Here is a 14,582-nt window from a genome sequence, read left to right on the forward strand (position 1 = left end):
TTTCTTAGCTCATTTGTGTGTGAAGTTATGTTAATTGCCTAGCTTTGGTTAAACTGACACCAAAGGTGTCACAGAATCAACCACGCCCATATTATCAAGGAGATAACGGGAATCCAAATTCTTTCAATCCTAACCAACCTACCTTGAGGGATCTTGTCTACGACCAAGTGAAGATCAACGAGTCCCTTCAGAAGAAGTTGGCCGCTAACTACAAATCCATGGAGACCATCTATGACAAGATGGACAGCTTCTCCACTGCCATCAAGAACCAGCAGAGTTTCAACAAGATGCTTGAAATCCAATTGGCTCAGCTGGCCGCTGCTACCCTTGCTGCTGAATTAGGGAAGATCCCGGGGCAACTCGAATCTACCCTAGAGAGTGTCAACGTTGTGACCGCTAAGTGGGAGAAGCCATCTAATAGATCACCATTCACCAGCTATGCAGGGCGAACTAGCAGCCACTATAAGAGAGGATCCTAGAACCCCAGTGATCAGTTGCTCAATCTTTGATTGCAACTTCGATCACGCTCTCTACGACCTTGGAGCAAGTGTCAATATCATGCCCAAGGTAACATTCGAGAAGCTTAGCTATCCAGCACTTTTCCCTACCACTATGCGTGTACAGCTGGCAAACTCTACTGTGAGGTATCCCGAGGGAGTCGTGGAGAACCTCTTGGTAAAGGTCAAGAACACCTTCATACTCGCGGACTTCGTGGTCCTCGATATGGAGGGAGATCTCGGGATTCCGCTCATACGTGGGTGACCATTCCTGAGAGACGCAGAATTGATGTCGGATCAGGGAAAGTCAGCCTCCGCATCATGGGAAAAACCATGAGATTCAAGTTTCAGAACAAGAGGGAATTGTTTCTTATTCATGAGGATAGCGAGAAGCAAGGGTTATAGGCTGAGCCCGGTTGGGAGAATTGGGATATCCATCACTCTCGTTCCGAGCCTGCCTGGGAAGATTAGGAGATCCATGATCCCCAACTGAGCTAGTAGAAGACGACCAGAAGATCACTGACTTCATCACCAACACCGTATGGGAAGATCTGGAGATCGTCTACCCTACACCCGAGGATCCTACTCCTGCGCCATCTACGCCACCAAAGAAGACCAAGAAGGTGTGGCGCAAGAAGAAGACAATATCATCGCCCGCTACTACTTCTCCAGGTATGGACAAAACAACCTCAACCTGATCAGGTACAGAGAAAGGTCCTGCTTTTAGGACCCTAAACCAAGAGCTAGCTTGGGGGAGATTCCCTCCCCTAAGTCAACTATATCTCTTTATTTGCTTTCCAATAAATTTTGATAAAAACTTTCAAAACCACCCCCAAGTCAACTGTATCCCTTTATTTGTTTTCCAATAAATTTTGATAAAAACTTTCAAAAACAAAATAAATATTTACTGCTTTATTTCCCTTTCATCATGCGTGGTAAGAATGATTTAACTTCTTGTGAAAGTTGAAAGGATGAGTTTTGCTTTGTTCTGCCTTGCCTGATATGTCCAGCCTTTGGCTAAAGAGTTTCTTATGTTTAAGTCTGTTGGCTACGTTAAACTCTTTGCCATGAACCTAAAAGTTATATGGGTTGCATATGCTTGATCTGAGTCTAAGTTGTTGTGAGAATAGATATGGTAAATAAAGCCGTGCAACCTTGTTCTAGTGAAGCTTGAAATCTGGAGTTTTTTGTTTTCGAAAAGTTCAAAAAGACAAGTTCTTCAGTGATAAGCAAGTCCTACCAGAGTCATATGTCATATACCATGAAAAACCTTATACATATGCTGCTTGTCATTTTGTTGAGTTTTGTCAAATTTTGTGACCCTAGTGAGAATCTCTTCATGCTTTCTCGATCATAAGCACGTACACATCCACATCCACTTGCGACATTCCTACACTGGAAATTAGCTTCACCACCATCCACCAAATAAATACTCCATGTTTTGACAAACTCTCTCTTAGAACATCCCTAAAATAAAATATAGTGTTAGATTATGGTTGCCCCAAAAAGAGAAAAGATGGCATGCCAACGAAGCATGGCCCAAAAAAAAAGAAAGAAAGAAAGGGGTAGCCATGTCTGAAAAAAAATAATCAAGGGATGATAAAAGAGAGAGAACCAATGCTTTAAGGAGTAAACCATACAACCATTCATTTATCCATCCATCCACACACTTGCACCTTTTGATCGAGACTGCATGGCTTGTTTCTCCATGGATCCGCTCTTTGACTTTACAATATATGGAATACAAGTATACCCTCTGTTCTTACCCTACCTTGAGATCCACAAAGGCTTTATCCATAGTAGGAAAGACCGAAGGCAATTACTGCCCTAGTGAGGACAATAAAAGTTGAGTGCTTCGAGATATTCATTTTGGGGAACTTAGCCATGTTTTCGAAAATCTTCTTCAAAAATATCTCCAGATGGATTGCGGATCTACGAATAAGTAATTAAGTATTGCTCTATGAGCCATTCTAACTCTCAATAGCCCAAGACAAGGAGATGGCTCAAAAGCCCCATGGATGAGTAAGGTACTAGACCAAAGGTATGAGAGCCAACTCATTTAAGCTTATAGATGAATATCTTTGCTATAGACTATGACATGACAGGTAGGTAAGAGTTAAAGTAATTTTCTGATCAACAACCTGATTTGTCCTGCTTTGCTCGTGACGAGCAAAGGACAGCTTGGGGGATCTTGTTGATGCTCACTAACGACCATTTCTAGGTGTCAACTTGATCAGAAAATCATGAGAGTTTGTATTTCTTACACGCATCTTTATCCAAATAAACCCCTAAACCACACTTTACCTCTAGAAAAATGCAAGTTGTGTTTTTGAGCTAAAATGCAGGTTGCAAGCACACTTTTGCCCAACATAAAATCACAGATAAAATCAGAACACCGATTCAGGCTAAAACGGACCAAGTGAAGCCCAAAGACCACGCCAAGCCGTCATAGGACAGGCCATGCCCCAGAGTTTGGACAAGAGGAGGCCCAGGACAGCCTGTTGGATGAAGCTGGGGGCGGTCAGTGCCTGTGGGCCGTCGGCCGACCAGCCCGGTCGGCCGACCAGGCCCACGGGCCCCACCGCCTCAACTTCATCATGTGGCGCCTCCCTACTGGTCCTCTACGTCGATTTGTTGTGGAAACGCCGTGGCTCCCTCCTATAAATACAAGGGGGGTGAAGAATGAGACACACACACCACACCTTTCACTTACCTCAAGAGCTCTCTTGCTTAGTCTATAGGATTAGTGGAGTTTAGGAGAAGTCTAGGAGTCATTGAGTCCCCTGAGTTGCTCGGGAGTTCTGGTATGGGTTCATCTCTAACTCTCTCTTGTAATTCTCGGTCGTTTGTAATCGAATTAGACTATGGTTACTATATTTGCTTGAAGTATGTTCTGAGTTATTAGATATATACTTCGTAATCTGGTTGCGTTATCATTCAATGCTTGCATTGTATGATCGCCCTGTGCTTGCAATGGTTAACATATTGGCCTTAGAACTCTATCAATTGTTTCAGTATTCGTATGTTTGCTCTAGTGTGATGTCTGTCCATCCAGAGGGTGGGGGCTCCGCGTGGGATGCTAGAGTATCGCTTACTAATATAGACATGGTGTCTAGACTAGCTAAGTGTTGCTGGCTGTCACCCTTTCCCACGGATTGAGATGTAACCGGCAGGTGGTGACATCCCTGTCCGAGCCCTAGTAATCCTCCACGTTAGGATTGGGGGGTAGGAGGTACATAAAGCCGCATAGGTGAACGGGCTTCTCCCGTCAGCTATAGGAGCTGTCTCCCTGTTGTACTAGTTTAATCTTTGACAATCTAACCATAAAATAGCATAGATATAGCTAGCCTAGCACATCTGACTCGAGCTCTAACTTCTGCCTTTCTCCCTACCTATAGCATCTTTTATTTATTTATGTCTGAGGATAGTTTGTGTGTGTGTCACACTACCTCCTACCATGTTATTTATATTACCCCTGTTTATGCAATTGAATATCCAATCTAGATCAGTTCATTAACTAGCCTATGTACTTCCATTCGCCGCCTTCCCTGCAGAAATATAAATGATACCCCGGTATACTCCTGGGTAAAATGCTACAGCGGTATTCCGTGCGCTTGCGGATTTATTCGTGTTTATGAAATACCTGCCACCCCATTGGCGTCTGCGAGCGTCATCGCTGCTCGCTCAGTGGTGACGTTGGTAGACGCTAACAGCACCCTTCCTCTTCCTTTTGTTCCCATCCACTGAATCTTGATTAATGTCGCCACCACAATAACCGGCATTATTTTTTTATCGACTTGCAGAACATACAGGGCATTTGTCCAAGTCTTTGAAAGTATCCCCACGATACAAAATATAATGATTTGGGCATGCATGAATTCTTTCCAGACTCATCGTGAACGGCTTGACAAGCTTCTTTGCTCGATATGTGTTGGTAGGCACTTTATTGGACTTTGGAAGCAACCAAGCCAAGATACGCAGGAGATCATTGAAACCACTGTCTGACCAACTGTGCTTAGTCTTTAGAGTCAACAGCTCAAGTATGAAACGAAGCACGGTCTAGTGTCTCGGACATCCCTTTGATCGCTCGTATATATTTTTCTCTGCTGATTTTTTTTCACCATCTTGAAGTTTGCTAAACCCTTTGCACTACCTACCAATAGCTCTGCTTTGGTGTGGCGCAACAACTGGCTAAGGAAATCATCGTCATCAAGTTCATCATCACTACCATCATCACTACCACTACCGATGGGCCCCTTGCCGACACCATCACCATCATCATCGCCAACACCCTCACAAAAATGATCATAATCATCAAACAATCTATCAAACTCGACATCTTTTATGATTTCATCGAATGGATTCTCCGTCGGAGGGGGTGCTCTCTCTCCATGATGCAACCAGATCATGTAATTATCAACAAAACTACCCACCAGAATACTGTCATATTCTTGTAGGTTTTACACGGATAAGGTATCCCTTGTGTCTTCTCGTTTCTTGTGTGGTTTTCCGCAGCTTGAATAAATTTATTAAGTTCTCCACAGAAATAGGCATCCATCCTTCGTGCTTTGTACATCCATGCCCTATCCATCTCTGAACATCAACAAATATTTCTAATGGATTAAAACAAGCTCTTCCATAATTTTAAAAATAAATGGTAATTAATTATATAATCTAATATATGCGTAGATGTTGGAAAAAGTCAATTTAACATTTACTAAATAAGAAAATCTTTCATGCATGTGTGTAAAAAATCTTCTCTCTCCTCCATAGATCTAAGGAATTGTTTACTTAGGAAGGATGATAAAATATAAAGATTGGGCCTAAATGATATACTTTTATATATGCGTACATAATGGAAAAGATCAATTTAATATGTATTAACTAAAAATATCAAACCCAACTTATTATTGTACCACTAAATCTTAGAAAAAAATATTATACATTTGTGTAATAAATATAGAAAAAATTTATTTTTTTCTCTCTCCTCCATGGATTTAGAAAATTATTTACTTAGGAATAAAGCTAGAAGATACACTACAAGAAACCATTTAATCTATGACAAAACACATTCGTCATATATTACTGAAAAAATGTCATAAAAACAATGTCTATGAGGAATGCGTGACGATTTTAGATAATGTCTTCCTACCCACTTAGCCCATCCCAATACCAAAATCTATGACGAAAATAAACGTCACAGATGGTGCCACGTATTCACCCATTAGTGACACGGACATTGACATGGCGGCTGATATGGCAATTTTTGGCTACTGATGTGGCAATTTTTTCTGCTGACGTGGCAATTTTTTTGTTGCTTGTGTGGCATTTTTTTTGCGGTTGATGTGGCAATTTTTTTTAAGAGGACGTCGCCCACCGATTAATGGGTCCATTTTAGAACTAGGCCACTATGATGGGCTATTTTTCAGCCCACTGTATTTACACAGTTTGAAACCAGGTACAATCAATTCAACCCATGACAAATTTATCAGTACCAAATTTACCAAAATTTTAATTTGAACCACAGTACCAAATTAACCAAAATGCAGCACCCAGCAGTACAAAAATTACCAGCCCCCTAGCAATGGCCTCATAACAGTACAAAAATTCCCAGGGCACTAGCTCCAAAAACAACAGAAGACAAGTTTCAACTGCACAAGTTCCAACAAAAAATAGCATAGCATCATGTCTAGTTAACTTGATTTTGACCCATCAAATGCTCAAGTTTGTCCTCCAAGTTAGTATACTTCTTGCTGCATGTACAGCAGGTGTTCATTCTGGATACCAAGGTGTTCCTTGCATATGATCCTCAGCCTGAAAAGAGCACATTGTCAAAATGTCAAATACTTACAGTCAGCAATATTTGTGATTAAAAGAATTGTGAATCAATGGACTACTATCAAATTATAACAGCAAGTAATAGCTCTAAGTTACTAATGGAATTCAAAGTTATCAACTTTACATGAAAAAAGTTAGTTTGACCAGATCATGTTAAAAAAACCATGCATAACCATGGAAAATACGACAAATAAATGGCATTATCAGTGCTCAGTCCAAGCTGTCCAAGACTTCGGTCAACATCTCAAATGCATGCTAGAGTACTAGCACAAGTGCAAAATGGATTTGTTACCAGTATAGTTTTTCAATACTCACCATAGAAAAGGAGTTCTAGTAATTTATTCTAAACATGTAAACAGGAAGCACCAGAGTAGCTACAACTACACACCCAACAGTTGACACATGACCACCAGAATAGCCTGGAGAAGATAATGATTCAATTAAAAAAACATTTGCATTAAAACATTTGGGCGCTAGATATTGTGAGAACAAACCTTTCATGAATTGGCATGCTTCTTCCTTGGTGATTGGCTTTTCTCTGACGTGATCAGGAGTGTTGGTTGATCGCCTTATTTCCAGTATTCAGCAATGTTCAATCTGGACATGATCACGTCAGCCTGAAAGATGCTCAGCGAGGTTAATTCCATGCTAGAGGAAAAAAAATTGTTGCTGTGGAAAAAAAAAAAGATGACACCATCTCAAATCCTAAACTCTGACTGTTTGAAGCAAGCAGCAAAGCCATCTCAAGGTAGTTAAAAAGCACTAATATCTTACCATGCAGACAAGACTAGTATGGAATAAGATACATCTAGCATGCACACAGGTCAAGATTATTTTTACTACTGTGATGAGATAAACAGATAGTTAATACATTCAAGTCCTTGTGAACCAACAAGCAGTAGCAGGGGAATTATAAAGCTACTACAACACTGATCCTCACCACATGCTGCTGCTCACCACAGAAAAAAGGAGAAGCAGAAGAGATCGGATCAAATAATGTTGCATAGTTTGATGTTAATAGAAATATATTTAACGTGTTTTAGTTCATTAATATAGCTTCCTTATAGATCAAACAAACATAGGATAGCAATTGCTAAAAATACCTGGAACGAACACAGGATAGCAATTCTTTGTAACGCTTCTTGTTACTTGCTTCTAACACATAATCATACTCCCGTACCAGATCCTGCTTTGCCACCTGAATTATATAAGGAATATCAAAGAGCTTATTCGCAGTATATTATACATTTGCATCACTGTTACAAATCATTTGGCTCTACCAATGTTTCAGGCTTCCAGTTAGTGTAGTTACCTTAAGCAAACACAGTAACTCAATTTCTTCTTCACACATCTTGATAAACCACAAGAATCCTTATTTCTGCAAAAACCTGGTCAAGGCTATTTGATTAGCTCATCTGCAGAGACAAACAATCAAACACATGGTGTGCATCCTGTCCACGAGCAGCTTAAAAAAAGCAAGGAAGAAACTGGTAATCAATCAACCCAGCACGTAGGGAATATGCACATGAACAATTTAGATGGATCATGAACAAAACCTACTCAGTTTTTTAGTTGGAAAAATACCACACTAATTGACCCGAACCAGTTGCTAGCCTAACCTCAAAATCGATTGCAATTAGATTACTCTCTTGGGTCTTCCTTCCCACCATCACCCATCACGGGCTCCCTTCCCACCATCAAGTCACCACGGATAAAATTCCGACACCAGATCGAATAACTAATGCTAAAAATACAGGGTTGATTGGGGCGCTTGTTGACAAGTTCACCTCCCATGAATCAACAACCCTGCAACAGGGATGCTAGAGGGGTGTGGGGGTAAAAGGCGCGGAGAGGATTGCATTGTTACCAGGCGATTTAACAACCGACGCGGCGGGGACAAGCACATGCAGGGCTGGTTGCGGCGGGGCTGGTGACCAGCAGTGGGCCAGTGGGAGGACGGGACAGACCCTGGGCGCCAGGAAGAGCAGAGGAGCTTCGAGGATGCTGCGTGGCGCGTCAGGGAGCACGTCGAGGCGGCGGCGCGTCGGGTGCCGTGCGCCCGAGCCGCCGGACCAGATCTGGAGGTCGTGCAGGATGGCGGCGGCGGCCAGGACCTGGCGCTGGTCGAGCGGTCGCGGCCGCCTGCCTCGAGTCCGCTCTGTACCCGCCCCATGCCGCCTCGCTCCTCCCGCTCGCTGAGGCCCGCGCGTGGCTCCGCCTCGCCGCGCTCCTCCTCGCTCGCCGGGAAGCGAGGGAGCGGCGCGCAGATCCGAGGGAAGTTAGGTAGATAGAGGCGGCGGAATGGCGGCGGAGGCGTCGTGGGCGATGCGGCTGTCGGCGGAGGAGGAGATGGAGGTGCGGCGGACGAGGAGATGGGGGGTGCGGCGGAGAAGAAGATGGAGATTGAGGAGATGCAGATGAGATTTGAGGCCTAGGGTTTCTGGGGGATTTGAGGACTTCGTGTGGTATGGGTGACTAAACAATTACCAAACTATTTTTTAAGGGAAAATTCGATTCATGCCACCACAACTCCGTGAAATTGGGTTTCACGTTGAAAATCATGTCACTCAATGGCATCGATTTCAACATGAAATCAAAAATCGTGAAATTGTAGTGGCATGAATCCAACTGACCCTTCTTTTAAAGTTGGTTGGTTCATACAGCTTAGAAAATGAAGCTGGGGGTAGTATCATCATTTGGCTATGAATTATTTTGACTGCCGCACTCTGGACTGGACTGCAAGGAGAAGGCGAGAGGAGCCAAAACTGAAATTCAGCACACGCGAATGAAGCCCTCGTGAATTGAAGTATCTTTTTTCTAAATAAAAATTAAGATACCATTTAAAATAATTTGTAAACAAAAAACCACCACGAGTACACCAATTTTTTTTCCCATATAATAAATAAGAAGCCCAGTTGTGAACTAGTAATTTCAAGAATTTTTAACCAAATTTGATATTTTCTATCATTTAATTGTATTTTTTGTGTGTTTTTTTATCTCAATTTGAATTATGCTTTCTTCCAACAAGATTCGAAAAATTGAACAAAAATTATAGTTAGGCTACTATGCTCCATTGTAAACCATGTCCAGAAGATAGGTGAAAAATTCTATTGCCTTGTAGGGACAATTCAAAATTCTTGCTCCTAAGTACCACATAATAATCACCATAATATGTTAATGTGATAAAACAAATACTATAAATTGATGCTGTAACATATTTTTGGTTCATAAGTTTGCCAAAAAAAATTAAATGATTTGAATAAAGAAGGAGTATACATTGCTCATAAATATATACATCTCTCACATAGTTTCTTACAACTCAACTCAAACTTTGAAATTTAAGTAGCACAAAATATTTTCCAACTTGTATGAACTTCAAATTTGGATATGACCTTATGCTAACCATAACATTATAAAATATGAAGTTACATTACCCATTGTTATGCAAAAATATATGTTTCTATACTCTTTGTAAGTGGGAGAAATGAAGTCATATAAATTCGATTAGTAAATTCGCAATAAACACATAAGACCATAATATTAAATGAAAGATCGCGATTTTACAAAAAGTTAGAAAAAAGAATCAACAAATTTGAAGTTAATATTACTGAGAAATACAAGTTTCAAGTTTATATTATGGATTAAAAAAGAAAATATGAAGTATACCACAACCTCGTCGCACCACGTGTCACGTTCATGATGCGACCATCCGTGTGCTGCCATGTGGTAGTGGTTGCACGTCAGCCACACTATATCTATATAAAAGAATCAAACGTTCAACTAGCACCACATCTACACAAGGAGTTCAGTGGTGTTGGCGGCACATGCTATGATTAGAGGTCGCCGGTTCGATTTCTGCATCGGGTGTGCGGTGTGACTCAATTTTTCTAATCTAAAGCGAGTAAAAAGGCAAAAAATTTTGCTGCTTTGCAGCGAGCAGCGGAATCGAACCGCGGCCAGCACCGTCCAAACCTAGAGCGGAACCACAGAGGCACAGAGCTAGTTATGTACATTGACTTTTTATGCATCTAATTTTTAACTTATTAGTTGTATTAAAATTACTGCATAAGAAGGGCTCTTGGGTGCTCGATTAGCCACGAGTTCCCCAGCTCGATCCGGCGAGCGGCGGACTGACTTCCTTCCTAGCGCGCTGCTTGCCCCCCTCCCCTCTTCAACTTGGATGTAACAACTTGGATGCATATGTGAACTAGATATCTTAGACTAATAGGTGTATCAATGGAACTATGATGATATTTTTTTGTCCATATTTTAATTAAGTGTGATATAGAGGTCTGTCATAGAATCTGGGCCCAAAGTCAAGTCTGGATGGGCCATTAGCATATCTGTTATGTTTTCTGAAAACGTCACGAAAAATCTATCACAAATTAAATAATTTCTTGTAGTGATAGAGATTGAGCCAAAATGATTACATAACCTTGTTCTCCCACTAAAATAACCTTCATCCAAAAGTTTGAGGCAAATGGGCCCCAAATGGCTAATCCACACCATGAGATCTAGATCTAGCTAGAGAGAGCTCCATTTGAGCCTTAAAACTATCAAAAAAAAGATTGGCTAAAAGATAGAGATTGACCCAAAATGATTACATAATCTTGTTCTCCGACTAAAATAACGTAACTTCATCCAAAAATTTGAGGCAAATGGGCCCTAAATACATGAGCCTTCATCGACACTATGAAATCTAGATCTAGCTAGAGAGAGTTCCATTTGTGCCTTAAAACTATCAAAAAAGTTTAGGAAATACATGAGATTAGCATCAACTTACCTCCTATATCCCCCAACTCGAAGGAAATCAAGTTTAAAGCTTTCCCTCCCCTTTTTCCTTTTTTGGATTTTCAGACAGCACCTCCCCTGAGCAAATAGTGGCCTGTCGGGAGGAGGAAAAAGGGTGGTAACCAAATTTTTATGGGCATTTTCGTGGGCGGGTGATGGTGTCACCCGCCCCTAAAGATGGCATTTCTAGGGGCGAGTTACGCCATTACCCGCCTCTGAAAATGGGCCTCATTTTCAGGGGCAGGTGATGGCGTCACCCGCCCCTAGAAATGTCATCTTCAGGGATGGCCCATTTTCAGGCGGGTTACGCCATCACCCGCCCCTGAAAATGAGGCCTATTTTCAGGGACGGGTGATGGCGTCACCCGCCCCTACAAATGCTTCTTTAGGGGCGGCTCCTGTGCTATAGTAAATGCGCTCCTTTTGTAGCAGCGGGTTGCAATTTGACCTGCCCCTGAAAAAAAAGAGGCACCCCTAGAAATCATTTTTGTAGTAGTGCATGCCACCGTCTGGCCTCGCGCCGGCCGGAAGCCGCAGCGCCGCCGCCGTGCCCGCTCCCTGCTCTGCCGCCGCCGCCGTGGATAGCTGCGCGGCCCTGTGCCGAGCCATCACGAGCTGCGGCCCCCCACGGCACGCGGGCCCACGCCGCCCGCCGGCCCCGCCGTTGCGGAAGCCCTGCGCGCGAGGTGTGTGCCGCCAGCCATGGCAAGGCACTGGCCAGAGTGCCCCCTCTCCCACTGACCAGTGGAGCCCACTGGTCAGGGAAGGTTGAGGGTGGGGATTTTTGGTTAATTTGTTTGTTTATTTCGGCTGAAAGTTAGTAAATATGTATAAAATTGTAGAAAATGTTAAAAATTTGAAACTAATTTTGTTGTGCTTGTTAAGGTCTGTAGTATAGATGAAAAATATTACCTCCTATAAAAATACTATTTTACCCTCATCAAAAATTAAGACATGAATAATAGACTTTTAAGTGTGTAAATAATTGTATTTGTCGAAAAATCATGAAAAATTCAAGTTAGGTTTGGGTTGTAGTTAAATGTCCCAGGTCCAGAAAACATAGTGTAGTAGTTAGGAATATTCTTATTTCTATTTTAGCATGTATTGCCAGGATAAATGATTTCTATATATCTAAAAGTCTAAAGAGATTATGTAAAGTATGTTGATAATATTCTAGCCTGTAGGCACTGTGATCTACTGACTTATTTTCTTAGTTTGCACTTATGTAATTCATTTTGATCCTAATAATTAGGGTTTAATTTGTTGTTACTTTGTAGGCGTAATTTTATGTAGATAAATTTGAGATAATAATTCCTTATATCTCTAATTGTGTTTGGTTAGATCACAATTAGAGGATGGATGGATTTAACCATGATTTATGGGTGACTGCAACATTAGTTGATGATTTCGTGTTACGAGCAATAATTCTTTTCACTATTTCGTATGGCCATACAATTTTATGTAATTCGATAGTTAGTGTTATACTCGTGTGCGCTTTATGAATTATAAATCATATCTGCATCTACTCATATCATGTGCATACATGTAGAACCCGTAGCTGAGGAAGTCGTGTACGAGCTGGTCACGGAACCGCAGGACCAGCCGGAGCAAGCCCAGGAGGAAATTTGCGAGGACCCGGCCCAAGGCCCGGTTAACCCTAGCGCAGAGCAGCAGCCAGAAGGCATCAAGTTCCTAGGAGTTGAATGAAACCCTAGTTGCATGATCCCTAGGTTCTATTGGTCTAAATACTTGCATGTGCAGGTTGTCAGCACTCCAATACTTAAATAGGACTCAGTAGAAGTCGAGTAATCTTCTGTTACTCGTAAGACACATGATGTCTTTATATTTTGGTATATGAGTTACTGAAATATAGCTGGGATGAATGGAAGTGGAGACCGGACGGGGAATAACATTGAGATGTAGGTTATGACAACAAGACAGGGTTCCTGAGTGTATTAGCCCCGCTTGTGTCGGTTAATGACCGTACTATTATTGGCCCAGCTGATCGAGTTTGAATTGTACTAATCACATGTCGGGAGTAGGAGGTAGTCAAAACCGGTAAGTCTAGTACCGCTTTGCTTGGCTCAGCTGACTATATGATGGTGGGGCAGCTTTGAAGTTCGAGGGCGGGGAGGGGAATGGTTGTCGCGTATAGTCCGACGGGGCATGTACGTGACGTTTGTGTTAGGTCCACCTTGCAAGGTTAAATCGAACCGATTCACCGTCACTCTCGGTTAAGAGAACCTTGATTACTGAGTCACATCATAGTATAATATATGAAAGGTGGATAAATACCAGAAGAATGATGTTGGAAATGTGATTAACACTTTACTATGTTTGTTTTAGTATTACTTCTGCAAATATTGGATGACAGTTAATCTACATTTAACCTTGAGCTAAAAACTTGAAAATAAGGATATACTTTTAGTAGCTTTCGGCAAAACCAAACTACCAGCCAAAAGCCTTGCATACTAGAAATTGGATTTATTGCCAAAAGCCAAAATAAGAATATACTTGCTGAGTATTAGTTGCTCAGGGTTTGTTGCAACATTTATTTCAAGCCCCACAAATATAGATTTCTGGCCTTGTTGCCCCAAGTTCATCCGCCTTGATGTGGATGGTTGGGAAATTGCCGGACCCGACACTTAGCCTTTGCTAATTACTGAATTGCACATCCGTGGGCTGAGTGTGTGATCCGTTGCCGTGTTTCATGTATCATAATCATCGGGTTTCCTTTTTATCAGAGTTTGGTTTAAACTGCAGTTGAACTTGTAAATTATTTATGTATTTGAACCAGGTTGTAAAACTCAATGTATCCTACTCTGTATTGTAGTTGTATTTGTAAGTATTCGGCATGTTTGTACTATTTATGCTCACCTTCATGTGAGACTACTGGTGTTTGTTTTGATCGGAACATCAGTTGAGAACGGGTTGTCAAATTAAATCTTTAAGCTAATGCGTCTAATGTGTTCAAATGATGGCCATTACGCTTAATTTGAGTTTTAATTTGGTATTTCTGTCACAGCTAGTATCAGAGCCGAAATACACCAAAGGTGGTGCAAATATGACTAATTTTCAAGTTTTTAAAACTAAAAATAAATTTCTGACATATAAAGAAAATCGCTTCAGTCGCGCTTCACGATTAAGTCTGTAATAGTCCTACATAGTACTTGGTTATTTATAATTAGTGGCTATATATAAATACTTACTAACTTCCAGCACATTACTTCTACTAAAACTTACTTTCTTGCACAACCAATATTTAATATTATAATGGCACACCTACACTAAGGTAAGTAAGGTAAGGATTCTTAGTAGTCCCTTAGAATAGCACACGTGTTTCATACGTGCGTGGGTCCCGTATGATGAGCATATGAGGAGGTGATTAGGCTACATTCAAATGACCATGTCTCTATCTACCGTTTGATATAGAGCGCGGACTTCCCACCATGTGATT

General features: G+C 41.5%; 1 long non-coding RNA gene across 3 annotated transcripts; it reads right to left on the minus strand.

Moving 5' to 3' along the window:
- Positions 1–5,974: 5,974 nt before the first annotated feature.
- On the minus strand, positions 5,975–8,797 carry LOC120666135. Of its 3 annotated transcripts, XR_005671581.1 has the most exons (6): positions 8,203–8,797; positions 7,648–7,723; positions 7,439–7,533; positions 6,830–6,952; positions 6,651–6,754; positions 5,975–6,311 (listed from the first exon to the last, which is right to left on the minus strand). It is a non-coding gene; the product is annotated as an uncharacterized LOC120666135 (long non-coding RNA). The 3 variants fall into 3 exon arrangements; XR_005671580.1 differs by lacking the exon at positions 6,651–6,754 and having other exon boundaries at positions 7,648–7,750; positions 8,203–8,792; XR_005671579.1 differs by lacking the exon at positions 6,651–6,754 and having other exon boundaries at positions 8,203–8,789.
- Between the last annotated feature and the right edge of the window lie 5,785 nt (positions 8,798–14,582).

This window comes from Panicum virgatum, chromosome 3N, assembly GCF_016808335.1.
Source record: "Panicum virgatum strain AP13 chromosome 3N, P.virgatum_v5, whole genome shotgun sequence".
NCBI lineage: Eukaryota > Viridiplantae > Streptophyta > Magnoliopsida > Poales > Poaceae > Panicum > Panicum virgatum.